Genomic DNA, 18,574 nt, shown 5'->3' with positions numbered 1-18,574 from the left:
AAAGGACAACAGTGACGCTATCCACCATGTTAATTTCCACCAGCCAGCTGACATCAACTGCTCAACATGCATTAATTTGTTGCATAATTTCTCCAGCCAAACATGCCCCTTCCCTCATTTTGCATAAATAAAAACCAAGTGCTGTTTTCACAGCCCCTGTGGAAGGATCAGGAGCTGGCTAAGATTACCCTGAGCTGTCACCTCTGAGGTCAAACTACCCCCAAGCATTGTTAGTTCATACAAGACTTGTCCTCCTCTCTTACCTTCAAGTTGGGGGAAAGAACTAGAAGTTCTGGTGGGTCCATAAATAAAGCTGGCCATCCGCCTCAGCACGCCCTTCCCAAACCCATCCGTGCACACATCCACTGCAGCCCAGGATTTCTGCTTTGAGTTTCAGCAGGTGAACTGGCAACAACTTGCACAGGGCCAAAGGGCCAAAGGGCAGGTCTCCAGGCACAGCCTTGCTCCCTTTCCTTCAGAAAAGCAGCCCAACATCCCGTCACCAGGACACAAGCATGCTCTTTATGCCCTATACGGAGTTACCGTATAGAACAACCGACTGGTTCCAAATTGGGAAAGGAGTACATCAAGGCTGTATATTGTCACCCTACCTATTTAACTTATATGCAGAGGACATCATGAGAAATGCCAGGCTGGATGAAGCACAAGCTGGAATCAAGATTGCTGGGAGAAATATCAATAACCTCAGATACGCAGATAACACCACCTTTACAGCAGAAAGTGAAGAACTAAAGAGCCTGTTGATGAAAGTGAAAGATGAGAGTGAAAAAGCTGACTTAAAGCTCAACATTCAGAAAACTAAGATCATGGCATCCGGTCCCATCACTTCATGGCAAACAGATGAGGAAACAATGGAAACAGTAAAAGACTTTCTTTTGGGGAGCTCCAAAATCACTGCAGATGATGAAATTAAATGCATCAGGCATGAAATTAAAGCCTGCAGCCATGAAACTAAAAGACACTTGCTCCTTAGAAGAAAAGCTATGATCAACCTAGACAGCATATTAAAAAGCAGATACATTACTTTACCAACAAAGGTCCATCTAGTCAAAGCTATGATTTTTCCAGTAGTCACGTACGGATGTGAAAGTTGGACTGTAAAGAAAGCTGAGCACCAAAGAATTGATGTTTTTGAAATCTAGTGTTGGAGCAGACTCTTGAGAGTCCCTTGGACTGCAAGGAGATCCAACCAGTCCTTCCTAAAGGAAATCAGTACTGAATATTCATTGGAAGGATTGATGTTGAAGCTGAAACTCCAATACTTTGGCCACCTGATGCGAAGAACCAACTCATTGGAAAAGACTCTGATGCCGGGAAAGAGTGAAGGTGGGAGGAGAAGGGTACGACAAAGGATGAGATGGTTGGATGGCATCACCAACGTGATGGACATGAGTTGAGTAGGCTCCAAGAGTCAGTGATGGACAGGGAGGCCTGGCATGCTGCAGTCCATGCGGTCTCAGAGAGTCAGACACAACTGAGCAACTGAATTGAACTGAACAGAGTAACCAAGAGGCCTGGGAACTGTTAAGGGCCTTGTGAATTACTGTGGAATTACCAGACACTTCACTGTATTTATCCATGTCTCATTGCCTTGGGCTCCAAAACTTGGTGCTGTGTTGATATTACTGGAAACATTCCCTTCTCTAAATGTGGACCTGTCTCATGTTGTGGGTAATGAAGAGGAAACAGCTCCCACCACCTCTTGCCAGCACCAGCCCTCCTCCCCAGTTGGGGCTTCCCAGGCGGCTCAGTGGTAAAAAGAATATGCCTGACGACACAGGAGCCACAGGAGATAGGAGTTCGATCTTTGGGCTGGGAAGATCCTCTGGAGGAGGAAATTGCTACCTACTCTAGTATCCTTGCTTGGGAAATCCCATGGGCAGAAGAGCCTGGAGGGCTGTAGTCCATGGGGTCACAAAGAGTCTGACACAACTGAACAACTGAGCACCCACTGCCCACATCCCCAATACTATTTCCCACCTGAGCAGCCACAGAAAAAGAGCACTTTTGTCCTTCACAGCAGCAAGTGGCCAAGCATATGCAGACAGAGCAGATCTGAACCTAGTAGCCAATGCCTGATTTCAACAGTGAGAATTTTCTCCACTGCTTATTCATAAGCTACTGACTTTACCCTCATAAACTGAGCATTCCCCAAACCCCACTGCTGCTTGCTTCAGTGCTGGAAACCTTTGGAATTTCAACTGACACTGAAATTTCAACAACTGTTATATCTTCCATCAAAAAAAGATTTACCAACACTAATCTATGCTTTTTTCCCTCTGCCTCTAAGGAGCTTTTCAAAATTTGAGCCAGATCTCCTATAATGTCATTAAAGTGAAAGAAAAATAATTGTAAACAATGAGTGGAATAATTTTAGGAAAATAGCCTTATTGCATTATATTTATTCCTTTGAGTACCATAAATATTTTTAAACAAGCATTTGATTCTTAGGGACTGAAGTCACTGTTACAAGACACCCCCCCACCCCAAAAAAGCAGAAGGCTGAATTTCTAGTTTAATTATGACCACAGCTGAGCAACTGGAATGAAATTACTTCACTGTGCTGTGTGTTCATAATTCATCGTGTCCAAGTGGTCTCTGACTTCATTAATGATTTTTCTCTACTTCTACTCAGACGTTTAGCTTAAAGGGAAGTTTTTTAAATTACCTCTTTCCAACTGTACTTTTTCAATATACTTGTCTCTCTGGAAATTCAAGTTTACTGATATAAACTTTATAACGATGGTGTGAAACCCACCCCTTCAAAAAAAATATGACCTTATAAATGTTAAAGGCAACCCACTCTTATCTCTGAACAAATATCCTGCTTTATATCAACTGCCTAATAGCCAATAACAAAAGATCCAGGTTTTATTATACTTTTACTTGACAAACATACAAAAGATTTCTGGCATAAAGAACCAAGTTACAGAAATTGTATTTTTTTTTCTTTTTTGGTTTATATGTTTTAGCTAAAATCAGAACTTGTTAAACCCCTTGGGCTTCTGGAAGAATGCAGAGGATTTAAAGAGCATTTCTTACTGGACCTCCCAGATGCTGGCAAAGTCCTAGGGAATGAGGAGGTGTTAGGAGAGAACAGGCAGATATACACACGCGATGGGTGTTAATTCCATTCTTGATTTCTGGTAGAACACAGTCCTTCACCAAAAAAAAGAGACAGAGATTCACAAAAATAAAATTCTTGGCTCTCTATCATCTCTGCAAAGTGACCACCTCTTTCTCTTCTCAAATCACTGAAGAAATAAACACCATACGTTTCCGTTAGCCCAGATGAAATCTCTTCTCCGCGGGGCCCTCAGCTTTTCATAAAGGTAGAAAATCTGTCCACTGGTAGATTTGTACACCCTCAAAGGTAACGATATGAATACTCAACATTGAGGGAGCACCGACTGTGTACAAAGGCGCAGCTCTTAACTCTTTATCTGTATTATCTCAAACCACAACAGTCCTTAGATGGAAAGGCTTGCAAAAGACTCAGATCCTCAGGCTGAGAGCCCTGGGCTGCAAAGAGGACCAGCTCAACACAAAAAGCACCCAAAGGCATGAAAGAGGAAGTGGACCTGAGTGTCCATCTCTAAAACTCCAAGAAGCCTAAGGTGCTGAGGGCAGGCCTCCTCCAGTTTCCATGAGACCTCATCCCTTTCCTCATTCGCTCCCCTATGCTCTTCCCCTCGCTCTTCTTCTCCTCTTGGTGCCCACGCAGTACTCTAAACCTTGACTCCTTCAGGCTCAAAGCCAGAGACCATTCCCAACCCAGAGGACACTCTGGCAGGCAAAGACCATTGGGAGAACACAGTGTCAGCAGCCCTAGGTACTTAGGAATCCAGCCCTCTCTAACCAGATAAAGGAAGAGTGAAAGACACTTCCTATAAAACCTTCACTGACTGGAATCAGGTCATATCCAGTGGCAAGGGGAGCTGCGAAGTCAAGGGTCAGGCTTCTTTAGTCACCACAGTGGGCAACAAACAAGAGAGAGAGGGATAACTTCGAGTGGTCACCCAACAGAATCTGTTGTCAAAGTGATTCTAACAAAATAAGGCATTTTCACAAACTGTCGTGTAGTACATGCAGGTACCATGTAAGGGCTAGTGAAAACTAATGGAATGGTAATGAGTTTTAAGTATTCACAAAACTAGTATTATGCACATTTACAGTTGCAGACTATTAGAGAGGATTCTAAAGTACTAGCACTTTACACCTGCAAATGGCTAGCAAATGTCCCAACGCATGCTCAGTCATGTCTCTTTGCTACCTTCCATGGATTATAGCCTGCAAGGGTCCTCTGTCCATAGGATTCTCTAAACAAGAATATCGGAGTGGGTTGCCATTTCCTCCTCCAGAGGATCTTCCCGATTCAGGGATCAAACCCATGTCTCCTACCTTGGCAGGTATATTATTTACTGCTGAGCTACCTGGGAAGCCTGCACATCCCAACAGAGTTGGACAAAAATGACATAAAACACCGCAAGCTCAATAGAATTTCAGAAAACACATAAATGAGCAGGAACTATTTACTCTGGGTGCTGCCTTGTATCAGTTCTAACACACAATCACACATACACACACGAATCTCAAATAAAATGAAGCAGCCGAAGTTTAGACTGTTTCTTGCACTTGTTCCCATAACTATATCTCCAGATTAAAGGGGTCCCTGGAGCTGTGCTGGATACAAAGATAAGCTGGTGGCCTCATCTGTCAACTGACTCCAGAGTTTCATCCAGCTTCTCTGGCTCCTTGAGTAGGTATTCCCAAATCTGCCCCTTCCCCCCTCCCTCACCGCCGCCCCCCCCCCCAGCCTTCCAAAGCTACTTGCAAAGGTGAAGAGACAAAAATGTTCCTAGAGAGAGAAGATGCTTTGGTCTTATCTATCCTGTTCTCATGCTGATAATCCCAACGTAACATTCACAAGTTAAACAATGAACAATCACAGAGGGAAATGGTTTACTCTCTCATTTGTTCATTGGTTCATTTATCTATTTCTTCATACAGCATTCATAAATCTCCTATTATGTCATGTACCATGCTGGATGGCGAAAAGAAAAGGCACATATCTCCTGCCTAAAAGCACATATCCGTTACTTCTTATCTCCACTTCTTGACATCGGTGCTCAGATTCAAAAATGTGGGGAGACAAAAGAAGCCTTTATGCCTTATGAAGACATTGGTGGCAATGTCGCCCCAAGGGTCAAGGAAGCAGGCAGTAAGAGGCTGGAGACAGTGGTGGCAGACAAGAGGCAGCCAGAGTAGTCAGGGAGACTGGTGACGCTAAACAAATAAGTAAATATAGTGAGAATGAAAGAGGTGAGATTTCTCAATATGGAAAGAAGGCTGGAAAGACCTCTGAGATGTAGGACTGGAATTAGGAGTATTGGTATGAAGTGATGGGTTTTTAAATAAGAATTGGATAAAATATTTTCTCTGCATTTTTGAGTGTGTCATATTTATATGTATGGCTGTGTGTGTACATACAGAAGCTATGAGCACACTGAAAAATCAAATTTTGGTTTGCAAATATCATCCACCACTAAAATGAATCAGAGCACTTTGAATAAAAGTTGATTTCAGGGCTGGAGAAGAGAAAATACAAGATGATTCTGGAACATCTTGTGTCGGAACATAAGGAAACACTTAACAGATGATGGGCATCTGTGAAGAGGACATAGGAGCACCTTGAAAATAATCAGGAACAATTTGAGGATTAAAATTCTAGTTAACAGATTATAATCCATTGGATAAAATAGAACCATAAGTTTGTACTGTACACATATAAACAGAAGAGAAGGGAACCCTCTTACAGTAGAAAGCCAAGTAATAAATGTAGAAACGGTAGAAATAGATCACTGCCATTCAGCATCCATGGTAAGGGTGGATGCAGATGGGACTCAACCTAAAGCTAAGGTTCATGGGAGATATTTTGAGGAGGAACAGGATATTAGTATAACACTCATACCACAGTGATCAAATACAAAGGGAATGACATCTTTATGGTAGAGACACCTGGCCGACCCCATCGTGATCAAGGTAAACATCAGCAGGGATAAGATGGGTCATCATCATGTGTCTCTTGACAGGATAAACCCAGAAAAGCTCAGATCATGGCCTGACTCTAATCATGGAGGAAGCACTGGACAGATTCGAGTGAAAGGCTGTCCTATAGAATGAAAGGCCTGTCAAGGGCATGAGTCACAGGACAAGACTGAGAAATGTTTCCAGGTTAAAGGATCCTGATGTGGTAAGATAACTAAATGGAATGCACGTTCCTAGATAGGATCCTGGACTAGAAAATAGAAAGGACTTTTTTAGACTGCTTGGGCAAGTCTGAATGGAGTCTGTGGACCATGTTGTTGTTGCTGTTCAGTCACTAAGCCATGTCCGAGTCCTTGAGACCCCATGGACTGCAGCATGCCAGGCTTCCCTGTCCATCACCATCTCCCGGAGTTTGCTCAAACTCATGTCCATCGAGTCAGTGATGTCATCCAACCATCTCATCCTCTGTTGTCCCCTTCTCCTCCTGCCTTCAGTCTTTCCCAGCATCAGGGTCTTTTCCAATGAGTTGGTTCTTCGCATCAGGAGGCCAAAGGACTGGAGCTTCAGCTTTAGTCCTTCCAATGAATATTTAGGACTGATTTTCTTTAGGATTGACTGGTTTGATCTCCTTGCTGTCCAAGGAATTCTCAAGAGTCGTCTCCAGCACCACAGTTCAAAAGCATCAATTCTTCAGCACTCAGCCTTCTATTATGGTCCACCTCTCCCATCCGTACATGACTACTTGAAAAACCAAAGCTTTGACTAGACAGACCTTTGTTAGCAAAGTAATGTCTCTGCTTTTTAATATGCTGTCTAGGTTGATCATAGCTTTTCTTCCAAGCAGCAGGCATCTTTTAATTTCATGGCTGCAGTCAACATCTGCAGTGATTTTGGAGCCCAAGAAAATAAAGTCTGTCACTCTTTCCATCCTTTCCCCATCTATTTGCCATGAAGTGGTGGGACAGGATACCATAATCTTAGTTTTTTGAATGTTGAGTTTTAAGCCAGCTTTTTCACTCTTCTCTTTCACTTTCATCAAGAGGCTCTTTAGTTCCTCTTCGTTCTCTGCCATCAGAGTGGTATCATCTGTATTATCTCAGGTTGTCATTATTTCTTCTGGCAATCGTGATTCCAGCTGGTGCTTCATTCAGCCCAGCATTTCTCATGATGTACTCTGCATATAAGTTAAATAAGCAGGTGACAATATACAGCCTTGACGCACTTCTCTCCCAATTTTGAACCAGTCCATTGTTCCATGTCTGGTTCTAACTGTTGCTTCTTAACCTGTATACAGGTTTCTCAGGAGGCAGGTAAGGTGGTCTGGTATTCCCATCTCTTTTAAGAATTTTCCACAGTTTGTTGTGATCCACACAAAAGCTTTAGTGTAGTCAATGAAGCAGAAGTAGATGCTTCTTCTGGAATTCCCTTGCTTTTTCTGTGATCCAACAGATGTTGACAATTTTATCTCTGACTCCTCTGCCTTTTCTAAATCCAGCTTGAACATCTGAAAGTTCTCGGTTCACATACTGTTGAAGCCTAACTTGAAGGATTTTGAGCATTTCTTTGCTCATATGTGAAATGAGTGCAACTGTGCAGTAGTTTTAACATTCTTTGGCACTGCCCTTCTTTGGGATTGGAATGAAAACTGACCTTTTCCAGTCCTGTGGCCACTGCTGAGTTTTCCAAATTTGCTGGCATATTGAATGCAGCACTTAAACAGCATCATCTTTTGGAATTTGAAATAGCTCAGCTAGAGTTCCATCACCTCCACTATCTTTGTTCATAGTAATGCTTCCTAAGACCCACTTGACATCACATTCCAGGATGTCTGTCTCTAGGTGAGTGACCACACCACTGTGGTTATCTGAGTCATTAAGACTGTACAGTGTGTACTGTGGTATTGACGCTAATCTCCTGATTGGGATGCTTGTACAGGAGAATGCAGGAGGAGAGATCCTTGTTTAGGGCAATATTAGTGGTGATCAGCATGTGAGAAAAAAAGATGCATGTCATGTGGCTACGTGCACATGTAGAAACCAAGAGAGAGTGACCAAAAATTGAGGTGAAATACTAAAATCTAGGTGAGATGGAGGGGATATGGAATCCATTGTACTGTTTTTACATTTTTTGTATTGCTTGGGTCCATTGCCAATTTTCTTATAAAATCAGATGATATAAGACAGTGGACACTGGTCCTAACACCACTAGGATCTGAGTGTTAATTCTAACTCAGTAATATATTTGATTTATGACTCTAAGGAAATAATTTGAAGTTCAGTTACAGCATTTAAAATTAATTCCTACTGTGCCTCACAAAATTGAAATTAATGTAGATAACCAATTATAGTCAGCATTTCCTGAGGACTTACTACTGTATGCTCACATTTTAGAAATACTATTTCTAAACCACTCAACAACCTGGCATAGTATTATGATTCCCAGTTTACAACATGAATAGCCTAAGACTCAGAGAAATGGCATGTTATAAAGGAGGGCTCAAGCCAGGAAACCAGCTTCAAAACCCCACCCTCATTCTGCTCCACTGGGCTTTTCAGACAGGCAGCTCTTCTTCCCAGAGCCTTTAGGACACTGAAGGAGCTCAATCAACATTCATTTTCCCACCAACCACCTAGCAGAAGAGCAGATAGATGACTAAATGATTATACTATAAAGTGTTAATGCTGAATGCAATGAGTAACTAAAGAAAGAACAAAGTGATCTTGTGCAATCTGGCTATGTGGCAAAAAGGAGAGGAGGCTTCAAAGGCAGTAATAGTTGAACTGGGTGTTAAAGAATGAGGAGGCAATGGAGGCAGAAGTTTGGCAGATGCAAAGCCATGTTGGTGTGTGAGCAGGGGTCCTGGGGAAGCAGCACATGGAGGGGAGGAGGCAGCTTGGGGAGGGGTCAGTGATAGGTGGACAGAAACCAGATCAGGAAAAGTCTGACGTGTCCTGTTTAGAAGTTGACACAGGACTTCCCTGGCTGTCCAGTGGATAAGAACCCACCCACCAATGCAGAGGCTACGGGTTCAGTCCCTGGTCCAGGAAGATGAAGATTCCACATGCTACAGGGTAACTAAACTCACGTGTCATAACTATTGAGCCTGTGCTCTAGAGCCCAGGAGCCGCAACTACTGAGCCCCTGTGCAACAATACTGAAGCCCGCGTGCCCTAGAGCCTGTGCTCTGCAACAGGAGAAGCCACCACAGGGAGAAACCTGTGTACCACCATTAGAGAAAGCCCACATCCAGCAACGAAGACCCAGTGCAGCCAAAAATAATAAATTAATTTTTAAAAAGGAAGCTGACACGTTGTTCTCCTGGCTAGAGAGGACATGGCACATCTGCTCCCAATGCCTCTCCCCACACTTGTGAGACATTACAAATCACAGCGCTTTATGACACTTCGGACAGCCTGCACTTCAGATAGCCACTACCAAACTGGAATTGGCACCCTCCTACTGTAGGCAATGGGGAGGCTTACAAGGGTTTTAACAAGTAGCTGGTAAGACTGGTTCTGTTGTTAACAGAGTACAACCAGTACAGCAGAGAGGACTGGTCAAGAAGCAGATTGCAGGCCTCATGACCCATGAGAAGGCTGCTACCACAGTCCTGTGCAATGTATAAAGGAAAGGTGCACAGCCAAGCGAAGTCAGGATTGGGTCAAACTCCAGGCTTTCATCCAGGCACTGTCAGAAAGCATATTATGGTGGAGGAAGCATGCAAAGTGCTCTTCAAACAACAAAACCCAGGGCAGGTTGGAAGTTGTGCTCAGGAGACAGTGAGACTCAGGAAACAGACTACAGTAGGATTGGAAGCAGGCAGACCAAGAGAGGTGAAAGTTTCACTACCCTTGACATTCCACGGAAACATGGTTGCAAAGCCGCCACAGCAGTACTGGTATCGGTACTACTGGACTACTAGTTATTCCCTGCAACACTGAGGTGCTCAACGAAAGGATGTTTGTTGTTGCTCAGTCACTAAGTTGTGTCCAACTCTTTGCGACCCCATGGACTGCAGCACACCAGGCTCCCTTGTCCTTCACTATCTCCTGGAGTTTGTTCAAACTCATGTCTTTTGAAAGACAATCACACTTTCTGTATCTTGAGGGGGGAAAAACATGATACTTAAGCACTTAAAACACACACATACACAAATAAAGCCCAGTGTGCACAGAGACCTAGAATACAATGAGAAAGCATTTCAACGCAGGTTGTGGGTGAGAATCTGCTTTCTCTTTTTTTTTTAGAAGCAGTGGAGCACCGGGTAGAACTGGGTTTCATCTCTTCTTGGGACCTCGGTTTCACTGACTGACAAACGAGAGGATCGAAGTACAATCTCTTCACACACAATAATGCTGACTCTGAACTCTCTTCTTAGAATGAGAAGAGCAAGGAAGTTTGGGAGAGTCTTCTTGCAACAAGCACAAGAATGTCGGGCTAAATCCTCCTGAGTGCGAATCTGGTGAAGGTAGCAACTCATACCACATCCAGAAACCCAGTAATATGATGGAGAAAACTGGAAACATGTTGCAAGTGAAAGCCTGGGGAGCACACTACATGCTGCTTTAAGATGCTGACTGTTTTTGAAATAAAACTTTAAAACACACCGTAAAAGGCAATTATTCCTCTGGGGAAAGAGTGGCCTAAAGTGTCTTTGATTGTAACTGTGGGAAAGGCTTTCATCTGTGCTCTTTACAAGGTTAATTGCAACTTTCCCCCAAGCTCAGAAACCCCTTTCTGAATCTTGTGGTTGTAATCTTACACTCTGTATGATAAATCTACATTTTCAACAGGCACATTCCAAAACGTTCAAACTCGTGGCTCAGAAAGCAATCAAATGAGTGAAGGCTGATAAAAAGAATCTCTGTTTTTGATAGCCTGCGCACATATGTGCCCACGTGCGAGCACACACACAGCCTGCTGACCTCCAGCTACACCCAGTGCTTTATCTTTGACTTCTGCTCTTCTAAGTGGTCAAACTGTATTAGAAAGACACCACAACCCACACAAATGTGAGGTACATGGCAACCCCTCCATAGCTCCTAACTGTTATCGTGTATCCTTTTCCTTCATTATTGCTGATGGATTAAAACACTGTAAGTATTTAGCAGTCATTGAGAGATTTATTCCCGACAATGAGGTCATCTTCATGGAGTATATAGCCACAGAAACACCCCTGTGGAATGCTGTTGTGGTTGCCTTCTTTTACTAATGGACAGAAGACAGTTACCATAAATGTGTTGTTTATACAGAAGACAAAACCCACCATGTTGTTTTTCACATTCTTTTATATACAAAGACCTCAACTGAAAACTATGGTTCATATTTTCCTCACAGATGCTACAGGAATTAATCTCCTGGTGTATTTTCATGACTCCCTTCTATCAATAACAGGCTCATTAGTAATAATTATGTGTTAACATTTATAGAGCATTTGCCACATGCTAGGCATTGTATTGATCGTTTTGTTTATTATTTCATCTTCACTGAAACCCCATGAGATGCTGCTGTTATTTTCATCTTTGTGAGATGTCTGAGGCTTAGAAAAGTTGAACTATTCAAGATCATTCTTCAGTGAGACACATAGCTGGCAAGGGGGTGGAACCAAATGCAAACCAGGTGTTTCTGAACCCAGTGTCCATGCTAATGTTTTTCACAAGACTGTAATTACTAAATAAAGGGTTCTTAACTTAGGTTCCTTAAATGAACTTCAAGAGACCCATGAGCCAGCCCCCTGGAACTTGTATGCGTGCATTTTCCTCTGAGAAAGTTCAAAACTTTTACCATATTTCCCAAAGAGTTCAGGACTCAAAAAAAAATTTTTTTTTAAACAGCCCAGACTCAGGTGGGACTACATCTTACCATCTTTATATTCTGTACCATCATTCCTCTCACTGCCCTCAGCACCCAAAAACAGTGCCTAGTACATGACAGGCTATCCAATTGACCCGATTCTCTTCTCTGGGCCTTTCTTAGTCTTCCCCCCCAATGGAGATGCAATCAGAGTGTTTTTTTTTTTTTTTTTAAGTTCTGTTTTTAAGCCACTCACATGTGAGAGCTCCATCAGCACAGTTCCAGGGCCCAGGCTGTCACACTATTGCCCTTCACAGCCATGTGCTCTGGAAGAGCACACAGGACCCCCATTTCTGCCTTCTCATCCCAGAAAACCAGACATGTGCTTGCTCTGGCCTGGAGGGCACACCTGCAGAGGAGGCAATGCCCAGCACTGCAGAGCAGCACACCTGGCCCTTCTCTGTGAGCTCCAGCCTCATTTTCAGGGTCAGCTGTCAAGTAATCCTCTGCTTTATAAACAATCTCACATTTTAATAAAAGCCACTGTGCACGGTGAGCTCTTGAAATATGTAAAGTTGGTTTGCAGTCTGCAGCTGCACCTAACAGATGCCCCGATTTCCAACTGAACCGTGTGTAACGGCCAGGAAAATGAGGACCCATCACTGCACTTTGGGCATGCCTGTGTGCCAGGCTCTCTTCTAGATGCTTCCATCCATCATCCTGCCATCCTCACAATAGCTTAGGTAGACAATATAAACATTTTGCAGATGGAGACCCTGAAGTTCTATTGGAAAGGTTCAATAACTTTTCAAGAGCCAAGATCTGACCTCATGTTGGGCCAATGCCAAAACCTTTATATATCCCTACCCCTCCATGATCCTGTCTTCTCATGGAACCAATATTACTTTTTTTTTTTTTTTAAGAAAGGTCACTCAAGTTGGGAAGTAGCAAAGACATCCAGGCCTCAATATCTTCAGCAGCTACAGAACTATCATTTCACAGCACCGTACTAAAATGGGTTAGCATAGAATGTTTTCCACACTTCATGAGTAGAAGTATATTTAGCATATTTCTTAAGTCTGTTGTAGATGCCTCATTAAAAGTCGTCTTTGAATCTTGTTATTCAGTTATCCAATGATTCAACTATAATACATTCAATAGAGGAGGTTCAAGGCACTCAGCTAAAGAGTATGAAAAAACCCCAAAGAGTAAGGGAGTCTTGGCCCCTCTGTGGATCTTCCAATCAACTGAGCAGACTACTCCCCATATTGTTTAACGTATTACTAAAGCAAGAGAACAACAATTTCCTAGCAAGCTAATAAGACCTTAACAGAAGGAAATAAGGGTGCATTTGTTGTCCTGGGGGTGGGTTGAGGGAAGGAAGGTATATAATAAGTACAGAATTCATAAGGAGACAGCATCCAAGCTGAGAAGAAGCAGGCTTTGGCATGTGAGGGATGAGTGGACTAACGTGAAGGGGGGTGTGTGAACAAAGGCTCAGGGAGAAAGCACAAGGCCCTTGACAGGACTATCCACAGCCACCCCCTGCCAGAAGTACCTGGCCTGGAGGTGGCCAGGAGGCTGGGAACTGCACTGGGAAGGTCTCACTGACCTGCTACATTCAGAGATGGCAATGGAGCTCAAGGAAGGTTCTGGATTGGGAGTGACCCAATTGGCTCTATTTTCCATAAAAGACTAATCTGGCCGGAGTGAAAAGAGATTAGAAGCAGGGAGACCAACTACAGCCGTCTGGTGATGAGATGATGAGGCCTAAACTAGGAGGAATACAAGGAAATCCCCCACCAGAGAAACAGTCTGAAATGGGATTGCTTAGAAAGGAAGTCTTGCCTGAGAAAGGGAAGAATTTCTGGTTTTTAACAACCTGATTCTGATTGTTGCAAGTATTTGCACATTAGGATTAACCATTTAGAATAATTTCAAAGCTTAATTTGTGCAGGGGCCTGAAAACAGGGTTATTCTTGGGTCACTTTCATGCTCTGAGGTTGCTGAGCTCTTTCATAGAGCTGTTTTCTGGCACCTTTGGGCTCAAATTCTCTAAACCAACAGTAGGAACAGAGGTGCTGCTTGGGAGTGCGTGTTTAAGCAAACGAATTCAAAGTCCAGTGGGAGGTGGCACATATGGCTGTGGTAGGTTGGATTTGGGATCTGTCGTTTGAAAGGAGGCTTCAGGAGAGGAAGACGGAGAATTTTAGCAGCTCATTAATCCTCCAGACCCACTGAAACTGGTATGTGAGGCTCACCAAACACCTTGCTCTCATAAGGACGGTCTGGCCTGGGGAGGAGCCTGGTGGCCTCTGCCCAGGTTCAGAGCAGCTGCTCGGATGATGGAAGGAGCCCTGTGCTAGGTCTTGAGGGAAGTCTCCAACTGGCTGGGCCCAGCTTGCCTGGGGGTTCTCTGGCCCTCTTCAGTTGCGTGCGTGTGTGCGTGCGTGTGCGTGTGCGTGTGCGTGCGTGTGAGTCACTCAGTTATGTCCAGCTCTTTGTGATCCCATGGACTGTGGCCAACCAGACTCCTCTGTCCGTGGGATCCTCCAGGCAAGAATACTGGAATGGGTTGCCATTCCCTTCTCCAGAAGATCTTCCCAACCCAGGGATCCAACCCAGGTCTCCTACACTGCAAGCAGATTCTTTTCCATCTGAGCCATCAGGGAAGCTGATGTATAATGGTGAATCACTAACTTTCCAAATCCCTATCTTTCCAATCTTAAATAGCACCATATTCAATTTGTGTGAGGAGATGCATATATGTTTTGGATTCCCAAAAACAAAACACATTCTTGAACGGTTGCCAAGTACAGAAGGATAGAAACAGGAAAAAAGAAAAAAAAAACTCATTGAGAACTCTACTATAAGCCATCAATCAACATTTTGATACATTACCTTACAGTCTCTTCCACCTGCATTTTTAACATAGCAAAGAGATTTTCACCTTACAAAATGTGTTTCTCCTGCAGAGCATCATCTAAGAGCTGAGAAATAAACTGACTCAAGGACTTGTGAAATTCACATCTGACCAGCGCCCAGCCCAGCACCTGACAGCTGAGCAGGTGCCGAGTGCTAAACCAACTTTAAAGTCTCTGCTAAGAACCTCCGGACCTCTGACGTGGATGGACAACTGCTTTAACAGACATGCTTCTCCCCCATGCTTCTAGGTTATTTCTTTGTGGCTGTAATAATTAAACAGCCTGCGAATTGAAGGAAGGGAGAGAGAGCGGACAAGACTGGCCCCACTCACTCTCATTCTCAGTCGTAAGATACCCCGTGGTGTTCTCGTAACCACACTGCACATCTATATTATTTGCTGTTATGTCTACAAACATCGTGGGAGGTTAGCAAGGCTGGTCCTCACCAGTTTCCAAAAGAGTTTGGAAATTGAGGCAAATGGAGGGCAAGTGGAGGTCATACAGGTGGTTGGGGGCAAAGCCTGAATAGAACTCAGGCAATGTGCCCCCTCCACCCTTTCCAGAGGGGCCTCTGAGCAGATCCTCTGGAGAAGGGAGCAGAGGGAAGCTCCTCACGCAACCAGGAGCCCTCCCTGAGCCAGTGTGTTACTAGTCACTGCAGTCATCTCAGTACTCCAGTGTGCAAAACCCAGTCACTCTCCCTTTCTTCACCACCATGGACTTCTCAAATGTACTGCAAGAGTAGATACTCGCAATCAGGAGTAATAAATAACCTGTGAGCTCCTGACAGGTATCACATTTCCTCTCACAAAAACCCACAAGGAGTCTGAGCCCTATTTTGTAAGTATTAAAAACCCAACATGAGGACAACTTGTCCAAAGCCCTGGAGTAAGTTCCAGAAACAGGATTCTTAGTGCAGCTCTTCACAGCTCTGCATTTTGCCGCACTCTGGAAGTTTCGAGGCATTCGGCTCCCAGAGGCTGGGTGAGTTGGACCCTGTCACCAGGGGAAGAGGAAAACCCCATCCCAACAGGAGTTCCCTGGTCCACGGGCCTCTCAGATCTCACCGGGGCCAGCACTGGGACAGCCCCCTCTCAGGCATCACCCCACGTCCCCACTGTGGCCAGGCAGGGCTTTCTTCTGAGGACCGAAGACCCTCATTCCCACGGGAGGCCTGCCAGATAGAGACACAGAGCCCTTGCCACCTCACTTAGCCAAAACTGGCCACAGGCCATAATACCAAGATGCCCAAGCAGTGAAGATACAGCTCTCCCCGAATTTGGAGAAAAGCTAAGAACTGCAGTGGGAGATGCCAAGAAAACATTTCACTGCAAAATGCAGCTTGATGAACTGAGATGTCAAGCATCACCCCAAGTCATCAGTGGGCATCAGAAGTATCACCATTGAGATGGGGGTCACCCTGATCAAGCCTTCCTCCAGGTGACTTTGTAAACAACATAACACAGGAGAGAAAGCAACAAGCACAGAGGTAAAAAGGCAGTTCGGCTGATTCTTCACCAAGAGATCTGAACTTTGTTACCAAAGCCATTCCACTCTTGCTGGATTTAGAGATGTTTGCCTTAAGAACAGCATTGGAGACTGACCTTAGTAATCTTTCCTTCCATCATTCACGGAGCTTCTATCTACCCAGTCTGTGACAGTTTAGGGAGATATGAATTAAAAGCTATGATCTTCAACCTCAAGCAGCTCCAAGTCCAGTGAAGTCCAACAAGTATTTATGCATTGAGGCAACTGCTTTGATGGCTGTATTTACATAAAGCTCAAAGGGAAAACAGAATGCTGAGCACCTGAATCAGGAGAGGAAATCAGGGAGGGCTTCCAAAATGAGGTGGCATGGGGCTAAGGAGAGTCAGCCCGACCAACCATTCACAGGGAGGACATCCAAGGAAGAAAGAGCAAAGGTACAAGAAGAGTGAGAGAGCAAGGCATATTTCTAGGGACTTCCCTGATGGTCTAGCAGTTAAAATCCACCTTCCAAAGCAGGAGAAGCAGGTTTGATCCCTGGTCAGGGAACTAGGATCCCACCTGCCTCAGAGCAACTTAGTCCACATGCCACAACTAGATGAGAGGTCCACACACCACAACTAACACCTGATGTAGCCAAAAATAAATACATATTTTAAAAAGGTATTTTCCATGGCAACCCACTCCAGCATTCTTGCCTGGGAAATCCCATGGACAGAGGAGCCTGGAGGGCTACGGTCCATGGGGTCACAAAAGAGCTGGACACACTTAGTGACTAAACAACATGTATACAGCACAATAATTATACTTCTGCTGATTCTGCTTTTGTTGTTTTGTCAGTTCAGAAATAGTTGAATAAAGTATCATTTATCCACATGACAGATAATAATGCAACCATACAATAGCAAATGCTTATTATAAACAAAAACAAAATATAAAAATATTTATATATAATCCAATTACACATGTAAGAAAGTGGAGAATAATAAAAGCCCAAGAAGAAAGCCACCAAATATTAAAATTATTTTTTCAGTATTGAAAAAGAAAAAAAGGTCTTTTCCAAAATTATCATCAGTCCTATATTCCTAGAGCAAAAAATGACAGGTGAGAAAGGTTGGGAGATCAGGCTGGACAAGGCAGCAAAGGCCACACCCTGAAGGGCCTTCAACAACAGGCAAAGAAGTTTTCATTATATGCTGCAGGTGGAAGATGGGGAGAAAATATTTGGAAATGATGTGACCAATAAGGGATTAGTCTCCAAAACTTAAACAGCTCATAACACTTAACATCATCAAAACAAAGAACCCACTCAAAAAAAGGGCAGAAGACCTAGACATTTCTCCAAAGAAGACGCACAGGTGGCACATGAAAAGATATTCAACATCACTAATTATTAGAGAAATACAAATCAAAACTATAATGAGATTATCACCCTCCACCAGCCAGAATGGCTATCATCAAAAAACCCACAAACAATAAATGCTGGAGAAGGAGTGTAGAGAAGGGAACCCTCCTACACTGTTGGTGGGAATGTAAATTGGTACAGCCACTATGGAGAACAGTATAGAGGTTCCTTAAAAAACTAAAAATAGAGCTACCATATGACCCTGCATTCCCACTCCGAGGCAAATATCCAGAGAAAAACATGATCTAAAAGGACATATGCACCCCAGTGTTCACTGCAGCACTGTTTACAATAGCCAAGACATGGATGCAACCTAAGAGTCCATCAACAGAGGAATGGATAAAGAAGATGTGGTACATATATACAATGGACTACTACCCAGCCATTAAAATGAGTGAAATAATGCCATTTGCAACAACATGGATGCACCTAGAGAGTGTCATACATAGTGAAGTAAGTCAGACAGAGAAGGAGAAATATCCTATAACATCCCTTATGTGTGCAGGCTCAGTCACTTCAGTCATGTTTGATTCTTTGCAACACCATGGACTGTAGCCTGCCAGGCTCCTCTGTCCATGGGATTCTCCAGAAAAGAACACTGGAGTGGGTAGCCATTCTCTTCTCCAGGAGATCTTCCCAACCCACATGATCTTCCTGAACCATGTCTCCTGCATTGCAGGAAGATTCTTTACCACTGAGCCACTGGGGGGAAGTCATGACATTCCTTGTATGTGGAATCTAAAAATAAATGATACAAAGGAACTTACAAAACAGAAACAGACTCAGACTTAGAAAAAGTGAAAGTCGCTCAGTCATGTCCGACTCTGTGGGACCCCATGGACTGGAACCCGCCAGGCTCCTCTGTCCATGGAATTCTCCAGGCAAGAATACTGGAGTG

General features: G+C 43.8%; 1 protein-coding gene across 4 annotated transcripts in view; it reads right to left on the bottom strand.

The window, feature by feature from the left end:
• Window positions 1–18,574, bottom strand: part of SAXO1 (stabilizer of axonemal microtubules 1) — a 124,464-nt gene that overhangs the window by 46,533 nt on the left and 59,357 nt on the right. The window lies entirely within an intron of this gene.

This window comes from Giraffa tippelskirchi, chromosome 1, assembly GCF_054371585.1.
Source record: "Giraffa tippelskirchi isolate mGirTip1 chromosome 1, T2T-mGirTip1v1.2.pri, whole genome shotgun sequence".
In the NCBI taxonomy this organism is placed as follows: Eukaryota; Metazoa; Chordata; class Mammalia; order Artiodactyla; family Giraffidae; genus Giraffa; species Giraffa tippelskirchi.
This window is presented reverse-complemented; position numbering and strand designations above follow the sequence as displayed.